This window comes from Nannobrachium achirus (genome assembly GCF_963921795.1).
Source record: "Nannobrachium achirus genome assembly, chromosome: 2".
Classification (NCBI taxonomy): domain Eukaryota; kingdom Metazoa; phylum Chordata; class Actinopteri; order Myctophiformes; family Myctophidae; genus Nannobrachium; species Nannobrachium achirus.
The window spans coordinates 3,166,293-3,183,721 of record NC_137811.1 but is presented as its reverse complement, the minus strand read 5'-3'; positions in this window follow the sequence as shown (position 1 = coordinate 3,183,721).

Here is a 17,429-nt window from a genome sequence, read left to right as displayed (position 1 = left end):
GTTCAGTAACAGTGTTAACTAGCTCTATATTGTGACAGTAATCATTGCTATAGAGTGTTCAGTAACTGTGTTAAATAGCTCTATATTATGATCATTGCTAAAGAGTGTTTGTTCAGTAACAGTGTTAAACAACCCTAAATTGTAAAAAAAAAAAGAATACTTTGAAAATAGGCACATACATATTGACTAAACAAATGAAAAAGGCTACAGTCAGTTAGTTTTGGTAACGTTGTGCTTTTATTGTGGGGTATCCTACTAATCTCTCTGTGTGTGTGTGTGTGTGTGTGTGTGTGTGTGTGTGTGTGTGTGTGTGTGTGTGTGTGTGTGTGTGTGTGTGTGTGTGTGTGTGTGTGTGTGTGTGTGTGTGTGTGTGCGTGCGTGCGCGTGTGTGTGTTCATCGAGTTCACCACATGCCCCCAGCTGATGTCAGTTCAGCTGATGTCTGTTCATATCTTTGTGCGATAGGAAATTTCTTCTTTTTACTTTGTTTTCATAGGTATTATTTTTACATGCACCACTTGAACCCTAGCATTGCGTCACAACGCGTTTTGGTGTGGAGGAGGAAAAGAGCAGACCAAGGCCAAAGGTCAAATTGACTACAGTAAGAATTGAGGGATTATGTGGTCAAATATCTGAAAATACAGATTGGCATGAATACAACTAATAAACAAACAAACAAAACCATGAATTTACACAACACTTACAATAGTGCTGTCAAACAATTATATAAACTATCTATGAAATCTATGAAACAGTTTAATCTGCAGCACATTGTTATGTGGGTGTCCTTGCTTCATCTATCATTCTCAGCTGGCCCTCTCAAGTGACTCTTACTTTAGGTCATTATTCATATTTAACCAGTATTATACTAATAGTAATTTTTATGACAAAACATAATATACATCTCACACAGTATAATAGTATGTTCAGTGATATGTTTATACACACACAGAAATCAATGCAAAAGAAATCCATTCGCAACAATACTTTTGGACATTGAATAATAATTTCCTCTATGTGCCATGTACACGTAATATGTATCCACAATACATCATTCAGTCATTTAGAAACCAAAAAATGTAATAAAAAGGGGGGTGGGGGGGAGAGAGAGAGAGAGAGAGAGAGAGAGAGAGAGAGAGAGAGAGAGAGAGAGAGAGAGTTGCAGATCTACAAGGTGTTTTTGGTATTGTCTGCTTGTCTGCTGAAGCTTGAAGATGGGCTATTTTTTGCAACTTTGGCACAACACTGACCACCACTGACACAGGGCAATATAAACATAGATGAGGGAGAGACACGGTGTCTTCCTGACAGGGAGGATATTCAATAATCAGGTTCTGGTTATTCAGTCAGTGTTGATATTGATGAAGTTGATACATTGGGCCTCTTTCTTACTTCCTTCACATGTGTTAGCAATGATACTAATGAAGGCTCTGTTCCATTCTGGTCAATAACAGAGTCAGGGTTCTGATATTGTGCATGTTGGCTCACTGGAAACACTCTGCTACACCAGTGGGTCTCAAAGGTATGGTCCAGGGACCCTCATGGTTCCTTTAGGGGGTTCCATTTGTACACTCTTATGGGGTCCTTGAAATACAAAAATAAGGTTTAAAACCACTGTGCTGCGCTAAATGGAAACAAGCCTTCATTAGTACCAGTCCTGTGCCCGGGGGTGTGCGATGAGGGATTGAACGAAGGAGTCTCAGAAGTAATGTTGGAGAACCCAGACCGGTGCCCGTTGGGCAGAACAATCACCATTGATGTCCAGTTGTGCAATACAGGTTGTATCAGTCTGTCTGGCTGGCACTCTTGTATGCCCATATATGGTGTTCCATGTCCAGGCCAGTTTGCGATGTCATCTCCAAATTTGGGCACTGTAGTGATGTCAATTAGGTTTTGTTGATGTCAGTTGGTTCGCTAAATTAATAGTTAGACAATATTATTGGTAACACCTGTGAAGGAAGAAGGAAGAGGCCCAATTTATTTCCAATATGACTGCTACTATAGAGCTTATTGTAGCCTAGTTCAGGGGTCTTCAACAGGGGGTCCTTGGCCTGAAAACATTGAAGACCCCTGGCCTAGTTGAATGATGTTGATGCCATCCACTGGAACAACAACTGGACAGGAGCACATGCTGTGAAAAGACAAGGAAAGCAAGACATTATTAAAACCAATACAGGATTTCAAACATGTTCATGTTCATGTCGGCCACAATGTTAAACATGTCATTTAGACAAGCGTTTCCTTTTTTTTTAAGATTTGTTTTTGGGCTTTTTGTGCCTTTGTTTGATAGGATAGTAGACTGACAGGAAATGGGGAGAGAGATGGGGAATGACATGTGGCAAAGGTCGTCCGCATCATAGCCTAGTATGTGGTATGCACCTGGACCACTAGGCCAGCGGGCGCCCCCAGGTCTGCTATTTTCAATATTTCCACCAAATGCCCTTTTAGAGATTTCAGCCCTAACATTCTCTGCACGTCCCTGAGAGAGGTTTACTTGTAGGGTAACGCTGCTGTGGTCTTAAGCTTTTTCATGTCAAGGACCCACTTTGAAAAGATATACCAAGGACCCCCATATTAGAAGATTCGTTTTACGCCGCTCGCTGTGATTCCCAACCATTTTAATTTCAATGACCCACAGTTTTACATGCGTTAGGCTACGGACCCCCATTTAATGGCATCTCTATCTCTGAGATTGTACAATAAAAATTGTTATATTGCACAATCAATGTTAATTTAACATTGTTACATGAAGGTCCATTCCTAGCTATCATTTTGCTGGGGACCCCCTGGAGCTCCCTCAAGGACCCCTAGGGGTCCCCGGACCCCACTGGAACGTAAGGCCTAATAGTCCATGCCTTTGTCAGCGCTGCCATGAGTCACACTTTTGAAACTGCATTTGTCAGCAGTTTAACACAACACAGGCGTGGTGCAGGCTGGAGGACACTGCTGATAGCAACACTGTTGGGACACTGTGGGGAGTGTGACTAAATCCTCACTTAACTCTGACTATTGTGCCCTGATACTGTGCATCTGTACAGTACTAGACAGATAGGTAAAGAGAAAATCTGTATCTCCAAAAAAGAGGACAAGGCGTGTCTTTTCTTGCACTTTACTTAAAGGAGTAGTTCACCCCCAAAATGACTTTTTTCTATTGATTAGTCATGCCATGGAGACTAGATTTCAATAATTGTTTTAGTTTTTTGTCACATTCCTAAGACAAAAATGTGATAACAATATATTTACCCCCATTCATTCCGGATGGTGACCCGTTTCGAAACGGGTCACCATCCGGAATCAATGGGGGTAAATTTACTTGAATCAAATTTTTGTCTTAGGAATGTGACAAAAACCAAAAAATATTATTGAACTCTACTCTCCATGGCATGACTAATCAATAAAGTCATTTTGGGGGTGAACTACTCCTTTAAGGAAAAAGTCAGATTTTACATCCGTAAAAAGACTAATGTTTTCGAAGGCTCTATTTCACCGGAAAAACTGTTAGTTAGCAGGAGGATAAAACACTGTGGCTGAGGCAGTGACTCTCGAATCACAGCTGCTATTAGATGATGAGCACAACTTTAACTGGGTTACTTTTTTTATCTAATACCAAACACAGCCACAAGAGGGAGTTATCCTTACAGGTTCATAGTACTGTATGTAAATAAGAAAACATAAGAATACAATAAATGCATGAAATATAACAATTATCAAACAAAACTGAAGCCAGAGGCATCACACTGACAATGGGGAAATGCACCCATGCAATTTTTATTATGAGTTTAATATAATTAATATTATTAACCAGTTAATGGTAATAGACAGGTATACAGGCATACTGTATCTATCAATCTCCAGTCTCTCTCTCTCTCTCTCTCTCTCTCTCTCATGTACCTGTATGAGACGTCCTCAGTTGTCAGGTAAATGGTTGACTGTGTAGACCCCCCTGTTCCTCGTTGCTTTCTCCAGCTCTACCTGCAACACATCAGGTCAATTATACTTTAGATGTTTACAAAGTTGGTATTACCTTACCTAAACCTAGCGTGACAGTGACTGTGAAAGTTTGTGTGCCATGCCTGCACAGGGAACTGGCATGGGAATAGTCACAAATGCTTTGTACACACGTGAGCCACCACATGGCCATTCAAATGGCCATAACTCCACAAAGGGGGAGCTCGACAAAAAGTGGCATTTGGCATGCATGCGGCAGCAGAACGTGCGGTGGAGCGGCATGTGCCGTGCCGGAGCGACACATGCCGCGGCACCTGCCAAATGCCACTTTTCGGTGCTCGCCCTCTCTCCATAACTCTCTAAAGGCCCATTCCCACTGGGCCAGATAACAGATAAAAAAATCTCTGTCTCCAGATTTTTCCATTCAAAGTGGATGGTAGATACAGATAAAAAAAATATCTGTGACAGATATATTTTTTATCTGTATCTACCATCCACTTCAATGGATGGTAGATACAGATATAATTTACTCTGGATTTTGAAGGCCAACTATCTATACATTTATGAAAATATATGTGTGTGTGTCTGTGTGTGTGTGTGTGTGTGTGTGTGTGTGTGTGTGTGTGTGTGTGTGTGTGTGTGTGTGCGTGCGTGCGTGCGTGCGTGCGTGTGCGCGCGCGCGCGTGCGTGTGTGTGTGCGTGCGTGCGTGCGTGAGACTGAGACTGTGTCCCTTCTTGCTGCATGCCCATAAGTAGATCCAAAGTAGTAATTATTTAATCACAATCTTGTTAATATTTGTAAAACCCACAGTCACAAACTTAACCACATTTAGCTACTTTCACTTTGGCAGATCTACAAGCTCACGTGTCACGATGACCCTGCTTTCTTTTTTATAATTTTCCTGTTGAACCACATCTCTCTTACACTCGTTGTAGGGTACTGTACCTGTGACCAGAGGTGGAAAGTTCTAAGTACATTCATGAGTCTTTTTTTTTTTTTTTGTATTTGTTCCATTTCCACTCTATGACACTTCAAACATAAATATTGTACCTTTGACTCTTGGGACACTATTTAAAAAAAAAAGAATATATATATATATATATATATATATATATATATATATATATATATATGTATAACAAATTAACCAGCTACTTCATCCCTATTTCAAATATAGTGATGAAAATAGCTGATATACAAGCTCACAACATCTCACATTGTGACACGTGGTGAGCTATACGTTTTTAGAATATATATTTGTTTCAATGTTCAATACAGGAATGCATTAATACATAAATAGATTTACTTTGTAATGTGTACTGTTGAATACTTGGGGTATTTACTTTGAACTACCACTGGCTCTAAGGCAGTGGTTCTCAATCTTTTCAGGCCGTGACCCCCAAAATAATCATATTTTAACTGGGACAACCCCCCTTGGGGTCCCAACCCACAGGTTTAGAACCACTGGCTCTAAGGTATGTTCATATTTCCAGACAGTTTGGACGGGCTCGCTGCAGTTGGTTCCAAGGAAGGCTCACGTTTCCCACGCATCACGTTACTCCGGTCACGGGACACAAAGAGTCGACTATGAACACACTCACCTCACTGAATGACTGCTGTGTGTGTGTGTGTGTGTGTGTGTGTGTGTGTGTGTGTGTGTGTGTGTGTGTGTGTGTGTGTGTGTGTGCGTGCGTGCGTGCGTGCGTGCGTGCGTGCGTGCGTGCGTGCGTGCCTGTTTGCCTTTGACAATCTACTGTCAGTGGTATAGCACTTAAATCTAAAACATTTGTCAAAGTAGCCAATTAGTGCAGGCATTATAGGAAATAGCCTGGGACAAATTGTAACAGAAACATTTTCAACTTTTTTTGTTTCATAAATAAGAAATCTCATATTGAAAAAGCTGCTAAGAGTTTGGGTCCCGTTATTACTATACAGGATAAACATACAGAAAAAATAAATCTGCTTTAAGTAGCATGTGAGGGGTCAAACTTTTTTTTTGTTTTGTTTTCATGGTTCTGAATTCATTGCAAGTTTTGTTTTGCATGAAGAACATTCCTTGGGCTACAGTAAGTTGTTTTTGACAGCAAATTTTGATTTAGTTTTAGTCATAATATAGTCACCTGAAAAGTTTTAGTTTTAGTCTAATTTTAGTCGACTAAATATCATAAGATTTTAGGCGACTAAATCTACAGTTGATTTAGTCAACTGAAATGCATTTTGGCAGGCCTTGATGGCATGGTAATGACTGATTTTGCACTTGGTTGTGTGCTGGAAATAGCTACAACATGTTGTGAGCTTGTAGATCTGCTATTTTCAACACGCAACACCTGAGAGCAACCAAACTGTATAATTGACTCTCTCCTCCACTAGTCCCCCCCTAACGTTTTAGTCTAGTTTTATTTTGTTGACAAAATTGTCAATACATTTAGTCTTAGTTTTTATTTAGTTTTCGTCAGTGAAAAGAACACAGTTGACAAACATTGTTCATCATAGTTTTAGTCGACAAAATCAACATTGCTATACGTGATGTAACTCACATAGGGGTGTCCAGTGGGCCCTTCAAAGCGGCTGTGTGTGGTGTACAGTGGGATGTCGTTCACTGCCCCGCCCCGCGGGTTCAGCTGGTTGTATGGACTGAAACCACGCCCCCTACAGCAGCACCACAGCAACTGCATTGAAAAAATAAATAAAAACACCTTCATTAACAACAACGACAAAAACAAACTGTCTGTAATGTTTACTCTATACACATAGGCACATGCCGGTGTCGCACACCGAAAATAGCTGATGATCATTGACAAGCTTCTGTGAGCTTGTCGATCGGCTATTAGAGGGTATGATGATAAATACAAAACGAACGGTTTTGGACATACAAGGTTTCCCCCCGACAACGACGATATGCTATAAATATAAGGTACTGGGAGTGAAAATTATAATGTAGGGGTGCCTCGGATGAAAAAAATATTTGGGATCCCCTGGTTTATTGCAATGAGATAGGACTTTTCTGTTTGGATGAAAGGGCTGTCAAGGCCATAAAGAGGGCGTGTCGGATAAAGTGAATATCAAAATATCGAAATACGGAGTCGAGCAACTTAACACATCGGATGCCCACGTTAATTCAGGGTTTACCCTCACAGGGGCCCATCGTCTCCATGGCAACACGTCATTTACGTACCTTCGCTTCGTGGAAAAAGTATCCGTAATACGTTGAGTAAATGTAATCCAAGTATGTCCAGTTTATTTTCACGATGATCTTTTCTTTCAGTCAGGACAGCTTTTTACCAATCTTGGGCCACAGCGTGTGTATCACGGGCGGTAGAAAGGGTCGCGTTTTGAACATGATGATTGAAAAAGCTAGACCAGGAGAGGAATCCGCCATGTTACGTTACCTCCGCAGCGTCACTGGGAAAATAGTATCCATGATACGAGTAAATGTAATCCACGGATGTCCTGTTTATTTTTACGATAAAGTTTTCTTTCAGTCAGGACATCTTTTTATCAAACCTGGGCCATAGCGTTTGTGTCACGGTAGGTAGAAAGGACCGCGCATTGAACATGGTGATTGAAAAAGCTAGACTAGGAGAAGAATCCGCCATGTTACGTGTATCTCCGCCGAGACTCCGTTACTGGGAAAATACTAGTATCCATGATACATAGGAGTCGTGCTAGCCTGCGAGGGGAGGACGATAGAGTGCAGTGCAGGATAGGAACAGAAGCTTGTGATTGGCTGCAGGGAGACTGCACATCCTGGTCACATGTACCGCGCTGCATTTTGGGAAATGTAGTGTTTTTCCCATATTGTTGGCGTTTGATCACCGTGGTAGAGCCTTCATTGCGGTAGCAATGTACAGTAACTACAGTATTGTAAAACGCGTCAAACGCGTCGTGGGCACTGGGGCTGGGCGTCCAGAGACATCAAAGAGATTGGCGTGGGCACCCGATGTGTTAAAAAGCTGTCTGGGGTGCTCACAAAAGCCAGAGAAGACGATAAAATTCCCCCAAATGTTTTTGAAAGTGAAATATCCCTTTAAGTAAAAAATAAAAATAAAAAATCACACCCAGTGTGAAGTGAGCGGTGCTATTTATGAGTTAATTTCATCAAGCATCCTGCTAGCCAATCACTCGAATGGCCAATGGGTGGGACCTTGGGCGTACAACAAACGTTGAGCCATTTGTGCCACGATGTAGGCCATATCTAGGCCAGATGTAGGCCACACTTCAGGTTACTTTAAACATACTTTATACAGTCTTTTTTTTTCACTCTACCAAATCTCTTTGCCAAAAGATAACCAATCATCTACAACATGGGTTTTCAAAGTGGGTGACAGGGCACCTTGGGGTGCCGTGACGGCAGTCCAGGGGTGCCGCAAGATAATTTGATAATATTTGGAATTTATTTGGACACTTGAAAAGATATTTAGTATCATTTTAAACTTGAAGTACAAAGTTATTTTCAATCAGTTCTAACCAAAATGCCTATTATCTCAATTTTTTCCTCGCAACATAATCACTAAAATATTGTCACTGTCGGACAGAAACCTTGAATCTCCATGTTTCAAATGTGTACGTCTTTTGGTAAAGAAAAGCCCTGCTTCATCATAAAATACTGTCGCACAAAACTAGTGAAAACAGCCGAACGGTTTTGGACATACAAGGTTTCCACCCAACAACGACGATATGCTAAGGTGCTGGGAGTGAAAATTATAATGTAGGGGTGCCTCGGATTAAAAAAATATTTATGGGGTGCCCTGAGACAAAAATGTTTGGGAACCCCTGATCTACAAGCTCACAACGCGTCACGTTTGCAATGCGTTGTGAGCTTATAGATTGGCTATTTTTTGGCAAACGTTTTGCCCCAGAAAATGGACGCAGGGGTTTAAGTGGTCGATAAAGGGGAATTTTAAGAGGATTAGGCATATTTTGATTATCGCGATAATACCGCAAATCGCGATTGTTTTGGTCACAATAATCGTGACATGACATCCCTAGTGGGTGTGTCCTCTTACCAGGCCTATCAGCATCCCTAGTGGGCGTGTCCTCTCTTACCAGGCCTATCAGCATCCCTAGTGGGCGTGTCCTCTTACCAGGCCTATCAGCATCCCTAGTGGGCGTGTCCTCTTACCAGTCCTATCAGCATCAGGAACAGCAGCAGCAGTATCAGCGCTGCCAACACCAGCAGTGCTATGCCCCATCCCGGCACGCCCCCACCGGCCACTGGGGGCACCGCAGCGCTCGACTGGCCACCGGCCGGCGTCTTAGCGCTGCCTGGCCGGTTGGTAAGCCCGGATGAAGCTGCAGACGTTGATGCTGCGGCGCTAGCAACAGCCAGGGTGGTTTTTGTGCCGGCGCTAGTGCGAGCGGTACTGGCGGGTCTGTGGTGTGTTGTTGCGTCATGCGTGGTCGAGCTTTTCTCCGACGAAGCTGTGGTGAACACGCTAACGGCCGTGTGCGTTGTTTCCACCATGCGTGTCGCCGTCGCTGTAATGACAAAGTTTACAGGAACGTTTATGTTGGCAGCAGGGGTTGTTATAGTTCGCTAAAGCTAGCGGAATAACTAAAACTATAGAATTGGCAGCACGTTTTAGCTAACTGAAATGAGAATGACTTTACAAAAGAACTGACTGAAACTGTATCGTGTGTTTAACTACAAACAAACTAAAATCCTAGGAGAAATTAAATGTGAAAATAGCAGATCTACAGCTCACAACTGGGTTGTGAGCTTGTATATCTCCTATTTTCACTATTTTCGAATGTCGCCCTTACTACAAAATAGTAACTAATAAATCTAATAAAGGAAATAAACCTGCTTTAAAACTAATCAAAAACATAACTGAAATTGAAAGTGAAAACAAAATAAAACTAGACCAGGTCAACCTGGTTGTGCCAGACCCCCTGTCTGTCATCATCATTTATGACATCATGCCTTTTATAGGCATGTCATCATCATGTCATCATCATATATACCCTTTATATAGAAAACCCGGACCGACAGACATTTGCTTATGTAGGCCCTACCCATTTCATGGGTCTGGCAAATACAAATTTAAAAACAGTAAAAACCTTGGTTGGCACTGGAGGTTGCATTTGTAGTGTGAAGTGAGGAAAGAGTCGTTCCATTGGCCGTGGGAGTTGAGGGAGGAGTCGTCCCATTGGTTGTTGGAGTTGAGGGAGGAGTCGTCCCATTGGTTGTTGGAGTTGAGGGAGGAGTCGTCCCATTGGTTGCAGGAGTAGAGGGAGGAGTCGTCCTATTGGTTGCAGGAGTAGAGGGAGGAGTCGTCCTATTGGTTGCAGGAGTAGAGGGAGGAGTCGTCCTATTGGTTGTGGGAGTAGAGGGAGGAGTCATCCTATTGGTTGCAGGAGTAGAGGGAGGAGTCGTCCTATTGGTTGCAGGAGTAGAGGGAGGAGTCGTCCTATTGGTTGCGGGAGTAGAGGGAGGAGTCGTCCTATTGGTTGTGGGAGTAGAGGGAGGAGTCGTCCTATTGGTTGTGGGAGTAGAGGGAGGAGTCATCCTATTGGTTGCGGGAGGAGCTCCCGTGTGGTTGGAAGCCGCCGTTGCACTCCCAGCATCTGAGAAGTTGGTCGTCATGGTTACGCCATTGGTTGGGAGGGTGGGGTTTTTATCGATGGGGGAGGAGGTTGTTGTCAGGGCTTTACTGGAAGATGTCGTGTTTGTGGATGCTGCTGTTGCTACGGTTACAGTGGAGGATGCTGTTGTCAGGGTTACACCGGAAGCTGCAGTGCAGGGACGGGCAGAGAATGTTAGGAGGCAGGTGGCTGACATTTCTAAAAGGGCCTTTTGGTGAAAATATCGAAAACAGCAGACCAGGTCGGCTGTTTTCAGTGCTTTATACCAGGGGTTCCCAAACGTTTTTGTCTCAGGGCACCCCATAAATATATATATTTTTTTAATCCGAGGCACCCCTACATTATAATTTTCACTCCCAGCACCTTATATGTATAGCATATCGTCGTTGTCGGGGGGAAATCTTGTATGTCCAAAACCGTTCGTTTTGTATTTATCATCTAGCCGATCTAGCAGATCTACAAGCACACCGCGAGGCGTTGTGTGCTTGTAGATCGACTGTTTTCACTAGTTTTGTGCGTTTCTGCCTGAAAGTGACGATATTTTAGTGATGTTGCGAGGAAAACGTTGAGATAACAGCCATTTTGGTTAGAACTGACTGAAAATAACTTCGTACTTCAAGTTTAAAATGATACTAAATATTTCTTCAAGTGTCCAAATAAATCCCAAATATTATCAAATGATCTCGCGGCACCCCTGGACTGCCGTCGCGGCACCCCAGGGTGCCCCGTCACCCACTTTGAAAACCCCTGCTTTATACCACACTGAACTATAAGCATAATCAAGTCAATACTGGAGATGTGGCTTAACGCTATGGATTTCTACACAGAGATGGCAATTCTTTCAAAATAAGATGCTGCATTCAAGTTCAGGAGAGTTTGGACAAGGCAACTCTCTTGAATGCTGCCTTCAGGTATGGCATGGAAAGAGGGCATTTGCATTTCTTTCACCAGAGCAAAAACTGCATTCATGATCTGAAAACCGCATTCATGATCTGAACGATCTGGAGAGGGCACTTTTTACAGATGGATAAAAGGGCAGGGGCTCAAGCCCCCTTATGTGTGCACGTACCTGTAGTGTTGGGATGGGATGCTGTTGTCGCGGTGACAGTGGAGGATGCTGTCGCCAGGGATGCAGCGGAAGCTGTAGTGTTGGTGTGGGACGCGATTGTCGTGGTTGCAGCGGTACCAACAGAGGCGTTGTTATGGAGGGTCGAGGCGTGATCATTGGGGGATGTTGTCGTTTTACGCAGTGCTGTCGCGAGACTGTTGGAGCGCGCCGATGTGGTTGCATTCCTGCAGGGTTCAGAGCAAGGTCATGTTTGTTAGATTACGAAATAACAAAACTATTATTGACAAAAGCATTTTTGTTAACCGAAATAAAAATGAGGCTTAAAAAAAAATAAACTGAAAAACGGACTAAAATCGTACAGAAAAAGTTGTGGTCATTGTTGCAACCGTCAGGTCGCAGTTACTATCAAAACCTCCAACGGCTGTCTGTCACATCACATCACGTACCGGCTGTCTGTCACGTCACGCCAATCTTTGAAAAACACATTTTTGGACACTGCTCCTACCCAGCTAACAATTTTCCCGATATTTCTGACGTGAGAACGTCGTGACGCCGCCTCGCGATCGCCATTAGCGTGTCGTTCGCCAGGCGTGTTACGCTGCGCTGACGTCACGTCCTTGATCAGCGCACGCCAAGCTTTACGCCAAGCGTCCAGACGACGTCACTCCGGCGGAGCCCGGCGTGCGGCGATAGCGAGCGAATAGCGTGACACCGTCGTATAGCAACATCATTATGCCCCCCCCCCCCCCCAATATTGTGTACCCTCCTCCCCTCCCTTCACCCATACAGTATTTATACAATCAGTTGAGGCACAGACATTAACTTCGTTTTCTTCTTTTTTATTAAAATGTACACAAGCAACAAGCAATCACAATTATGTACAAGGCAGGATGATATATCAGTTGTACTGATGTGAATCTCTTATTTTGTTCATTTGTTTACAAGTGCTTTACAACTACTGCATAGTACTGTCTGTCATTCAATTTTATGAGTTAGAGCAGTGGTCCTCAACCTTTACTGGCCGTGATCCCCAAAATAATCATATTTTAACTGGGGGCCCCCCACCCACGAGCACTAAGAGTTGACATTACATTTTGTATAACACGGTTCTACTGTGAAAACAGCAGATCTACATGCTCACACGCATGTAGATTGGCTATTTTCACAATTCCTGCCTCTAATATTTGACAATTTGGCCCATGTTTAATTTGTCATTTTAGATTAAAAAGTCCTTCAATTGTCACTTTAGAAATGTGCAGATACCCTCTATACAACTGTTGGTTTGTATACTGAGAAAACAATGTTGCAAGTTGAGAACCACTGAGTTAAAGAATATCAATGAAATAAGCCTTACCTTACCTGAGTTTCCTTAGTTGACCTTGTGTCAGTGAACATATCATGAAACTTTAACCTTGCAAAACCTAATAAATACTTCAAGCAACCAATGTATTGCACAAAGGTTGCCATCTTAATATCATTGACAACTGGTGAACATGAACAGAATTTTATCAAAGTATGGGTGAGTTAACAGTGAATTTTGACATCCTTAAGGCTCTGCTATCTATTATTTTGGGAAATGTGAATCATTTAACCTGTATGCTGAAAACAGGAAGGTGTAAACATATACAAGCTCATTACACATGTAACATTTCTATAATAGTTCAAACTGTACTGTGGCAATGAAGAGGTACAAAATATAAAAATGTTATAACCATATGATATCTGATGATATTGTAAAAAGTATTTAGTTTTTCTATACACAGAATGCGAGCATGCTGTCAACCCTAAAAATGAATTATAGTACCATCAGAGCTGAATTCCCAAGAGCTGAAGCAGACCAAATTCCCATTATCAGTTTGTTTCATGAAGAGTATGTAAAATGAATTCAAATGGCAAAGTTAAACTGAGCATCCTTTGGGTAGAGAACTGTGGGAAGTGTGGAGTTCAATGGACTTTGTGTAGGAGTGCACGTGCGCGTGCTTCTTTCGTGTGGCGTCGGAGGTCCAACTCTGTCGCGTGGCCGTGTCTCGGGATGAGGGTGGTCTGAATAGGGGGCATGTGGTTCGGTGTGGTCCATTGCTGGCCAGGGAGATGGATGCAGGACTTCATGCAGGAAGGTCTTCAACTTGGTGTGGGGACCGGGTCTTCCTGCAGGAGGATGATGAACAGAGAGAGTGTCAATAATTGAATAAATGCATTTCTTTTCCCAAATTACAGTAATCTCCAAGCCTAAAAAAGCTGATCTACAATCTCAAAACGCCTCACGATGTGAAGCATTGTTCTCTGAATACAGAGAAATAGTACACATAGGTAAAATCAAATTAAGTGTCCATATTAACAGTCAGTGCTACATAAGCGTCTCACCTTGGGTTGATGCATTGACGAGGTCGACGTAAACGTCAGGACAGGAGGTGAAGGCCTGGGTGGGTTACGGCTGGAGACCTAAGATAGATAGATAGATAGCTTTATTATCCCACAAGGGAAAACTGACAGTGCACACTGTCAGGGTCCATTTGGTTCCATGTGTACACTGTCAGAGTTACAGACATGTAAGGGGTCCATTCAGCCAAACACAGGTAACTTTGTGATTGTTCACTTACCATTTAGAGGTCCATGATGTGTTTTGTTGAATGCTGTTGCTCTGGAACAGAGAGAGAGAAAGGGTGTTGTTGCTAAATTAGTCATATATGCAAGTATTCAACTATTCAAAGACTAGCTGATCTACAAGCCCACAACGCCTCATGCTCTGTAAAAGCAGGGTCCATTTTTTACGCTCAGAAAGTTACAGACCTAGTACACTCTGAGTTACAGACTTGTAAGGGTCAATTTGGTTCCATTTTTGTACACTCTGAGTTACAGACTTGTAAGGGTCAATTTGGTTCCATTTTTGTACACTCTGAGTTACAGACTTGTAAGGGTCAATTTGGTTCCATTTTTGTACACTCTGAGTTACAGACTTGTAAGGGTCAATTTGGTTCCATTTTTGTACACTCTGAGTTACAGACTTGTAAGGGTCAATTTGGTTCCATTTGTACACTCTGAGTTACAGACTTGTAAAGGTCCATTTGGTTCCATGTGTACACTCTCAGAGTTACAGACCTGTTAGGGTCCATTTGATTCCATTTGCACACTGTCAGAGTTAGGAAGAGTGTTTTCTTCTGGTGTTTCAGTCAGTGTATCAAAGGGTGCGTTCGGAAATGCGCACCGGTTCTGGTTAGGGTTAGGGTTAGGTTTAGGCATAGTTTTACTGAGGTTAGGGTTAGGCATAGTTTTACTGAGGTTAGGGTTAGGGTTAGATTTAGGCATCCACTACACTGAGCACACACCCGGTGCGCATTTCCGAACGCACCCTTTGATACACTCGGACTGAAACACCAGCAGAAAACACTCTCCCGTCAGAGTTAGAGCAGTAAGTGTAAGGGTCCATTTGTACGCTCAGAGATACAGACATAAGGTCAATTTGGATTAATTTGTACACTGTCAGAGTTACAGACATGTAAGGGGTCCATTTGGTTCCATTTGTACACAGTCAGTCTGAGTTACAGACCTCTAAGGTCCATTTGGTTCCAAGAGTTACATACGTAAATTACAGTAAATAAAATAGTTACTAAAACCTACCATGACTTCTCCAAATGGTGGACTGTAAGCTGCAGTGAAATACAGGGAGAAAAAAAAGAATGATGATGAGTAGAGTTTGGTTGTTTTAGTGGGTGACAAAAACATCACAGTAGTATATCACACTTCGTTATCACTACAATAAAATCATTACAGTAGGTGTAGTCAGGAACAGAGATTAAAAAAAAAGCTAAGAAAAAAAAACATTTTAAAGACGAAATTAAGAAAAATAGCCTTTTCTTTCTGCTGACAAAGTCAAGAAAGTTGAAACTGGTGTTGCTGATGTACACACACACACACACACACACACACACACACACACACACACACACACACACACACAAACACAAATAATATATATATACAGATCACAGATCTGCCTGCCTACCAAGCTGGTACATAACATTGTTAACCATTACTTTAACTACGTATGCAAAACCACGACGCTATTAGCATTAGCTTGGTAGCTACCAAGCTAGCTAACAAGAAATGCAGAAGACAAAGAACGCGGTCTTTTGATAACACGGGGACAATTATACTAAACAGTACACACGGCAGACATCTCCGCAGATGCAAAAAGCCAAAAACACACTCACCTTTCAAAATTAATTTCCAGGAGAAGGATTTAGTATGTTTATATCAGCATTTTAGCTGATCCGTTGTTGTCTATTAGTCGACGGAGTATAGACGCAGACCGGAAGAGACGCGACAACAACAGGCATGCTTCCTCTCCTTTTTCCTGCCTGTGGAATCCATCGAGTTTATTACCCATTACCGCCACCTACTGTGTATATATTATATAATACATTCAAAAATGTTAAATACAATTTGACAATGCAGGCCTAATGAATAAATAAAATAGCAACAGCACAAGAATTCAAAAAAAAAAAAACTAAAATAAGGAAAAACATAAATAAATAAAAAATAAAATAACTAGTAGAAATTAATCATTGGAATTGAATGAGTATTATGACTGAAGTCATCTTGTTTTGTTTTAAACACTAAATAACACCAATATAATAATATTGGCATACTAATAGCAATAAATAAATAAATTACAAAAGTGCTGTACAATGAGGAGAGAGAGAGAGAGAGAGAGAGAGAGAGAGAGAGAGAGAGAGACCAGTTGAGAGAATTTCCTCATGCATATAAATGGCTTTAAGGGTGGCGTAGCGTGAGGACGTGAGGAGGACGTTACACTATTGCTATACGCCACTCAAAATCGCCACGCTAAGGAATTCTAGATAGCGGGATTGATCGGCGTGAGGAGAGCTGAGCGTCGGCGTTTCCCACTCGGCGTGGACCCGCTCTTAAAATACCAGCGTCACGTCAGAAGCGGCGGTGCCTTGCTAGCTGGGTAGATCTGTTCCATTTCCCATATTCCCTCCTGATTGCCTTCTTAAGTTTGTGTATGCGACCTGACGGTCGCTTATCTCTCGATCAGGGAGTCTTACTGGTAAGTATTTCATAATATTTGCACAAAATCTTTATAAGATCTATTAAGAAGATCTGCCATTTTCACTATGTTTGCGTCTCACCCCTAAAAAATAAAAATAAACCACAAATAAATAATGAATAATCATACATGACAACAACCTTGGTTCAGAGGTGACAGCTGTGACGTCACTAGGTGAACCGGCAGGGCTGGTTGAGGTGGCTTTGGGGACAGTGGTGGGCCTGTCCACAGCATGCTGCGTTGTGACACTGCTACTGTGGGAAGCCATGGTTTCTGTGGGACTAGAATTCATGGCTACAGGGCTTGACACACAGACACAGAGGAGCAAGGGTACTGAAGCTAACTTAACCCATTAAGACCTGGGATTATTTTAGACTTTAGCTATTGAAAAATAGCAGATATACAAGCCCAGTTAGCCCACAGCGCGGCACAGAGATTATCTTTGAATATATCTTTTTTTAAAGCGAACATTTGCAACTCAAATATTTGCTTCTGGTGGGTCCCTGGAACAACATATAAATACATATAATTTTGGGGGTCCTTGATATGAAAAGGTTTGAGCACCATTAACATGGAAACATAGGTTTTTCAGAAACCTGTTAGGATTTAGGCGACATTAGAATCGGGTCAATATATTCAAAGACTTGCACAAATTGTCATGATCTTTCAAAAATAGTAGATCTACAAGCTCGCAGTGTGGCACTTGGTGCCGCGCTGTGAGCTTTTATATCTGCTATGTTTGACTAGTTAAAGCA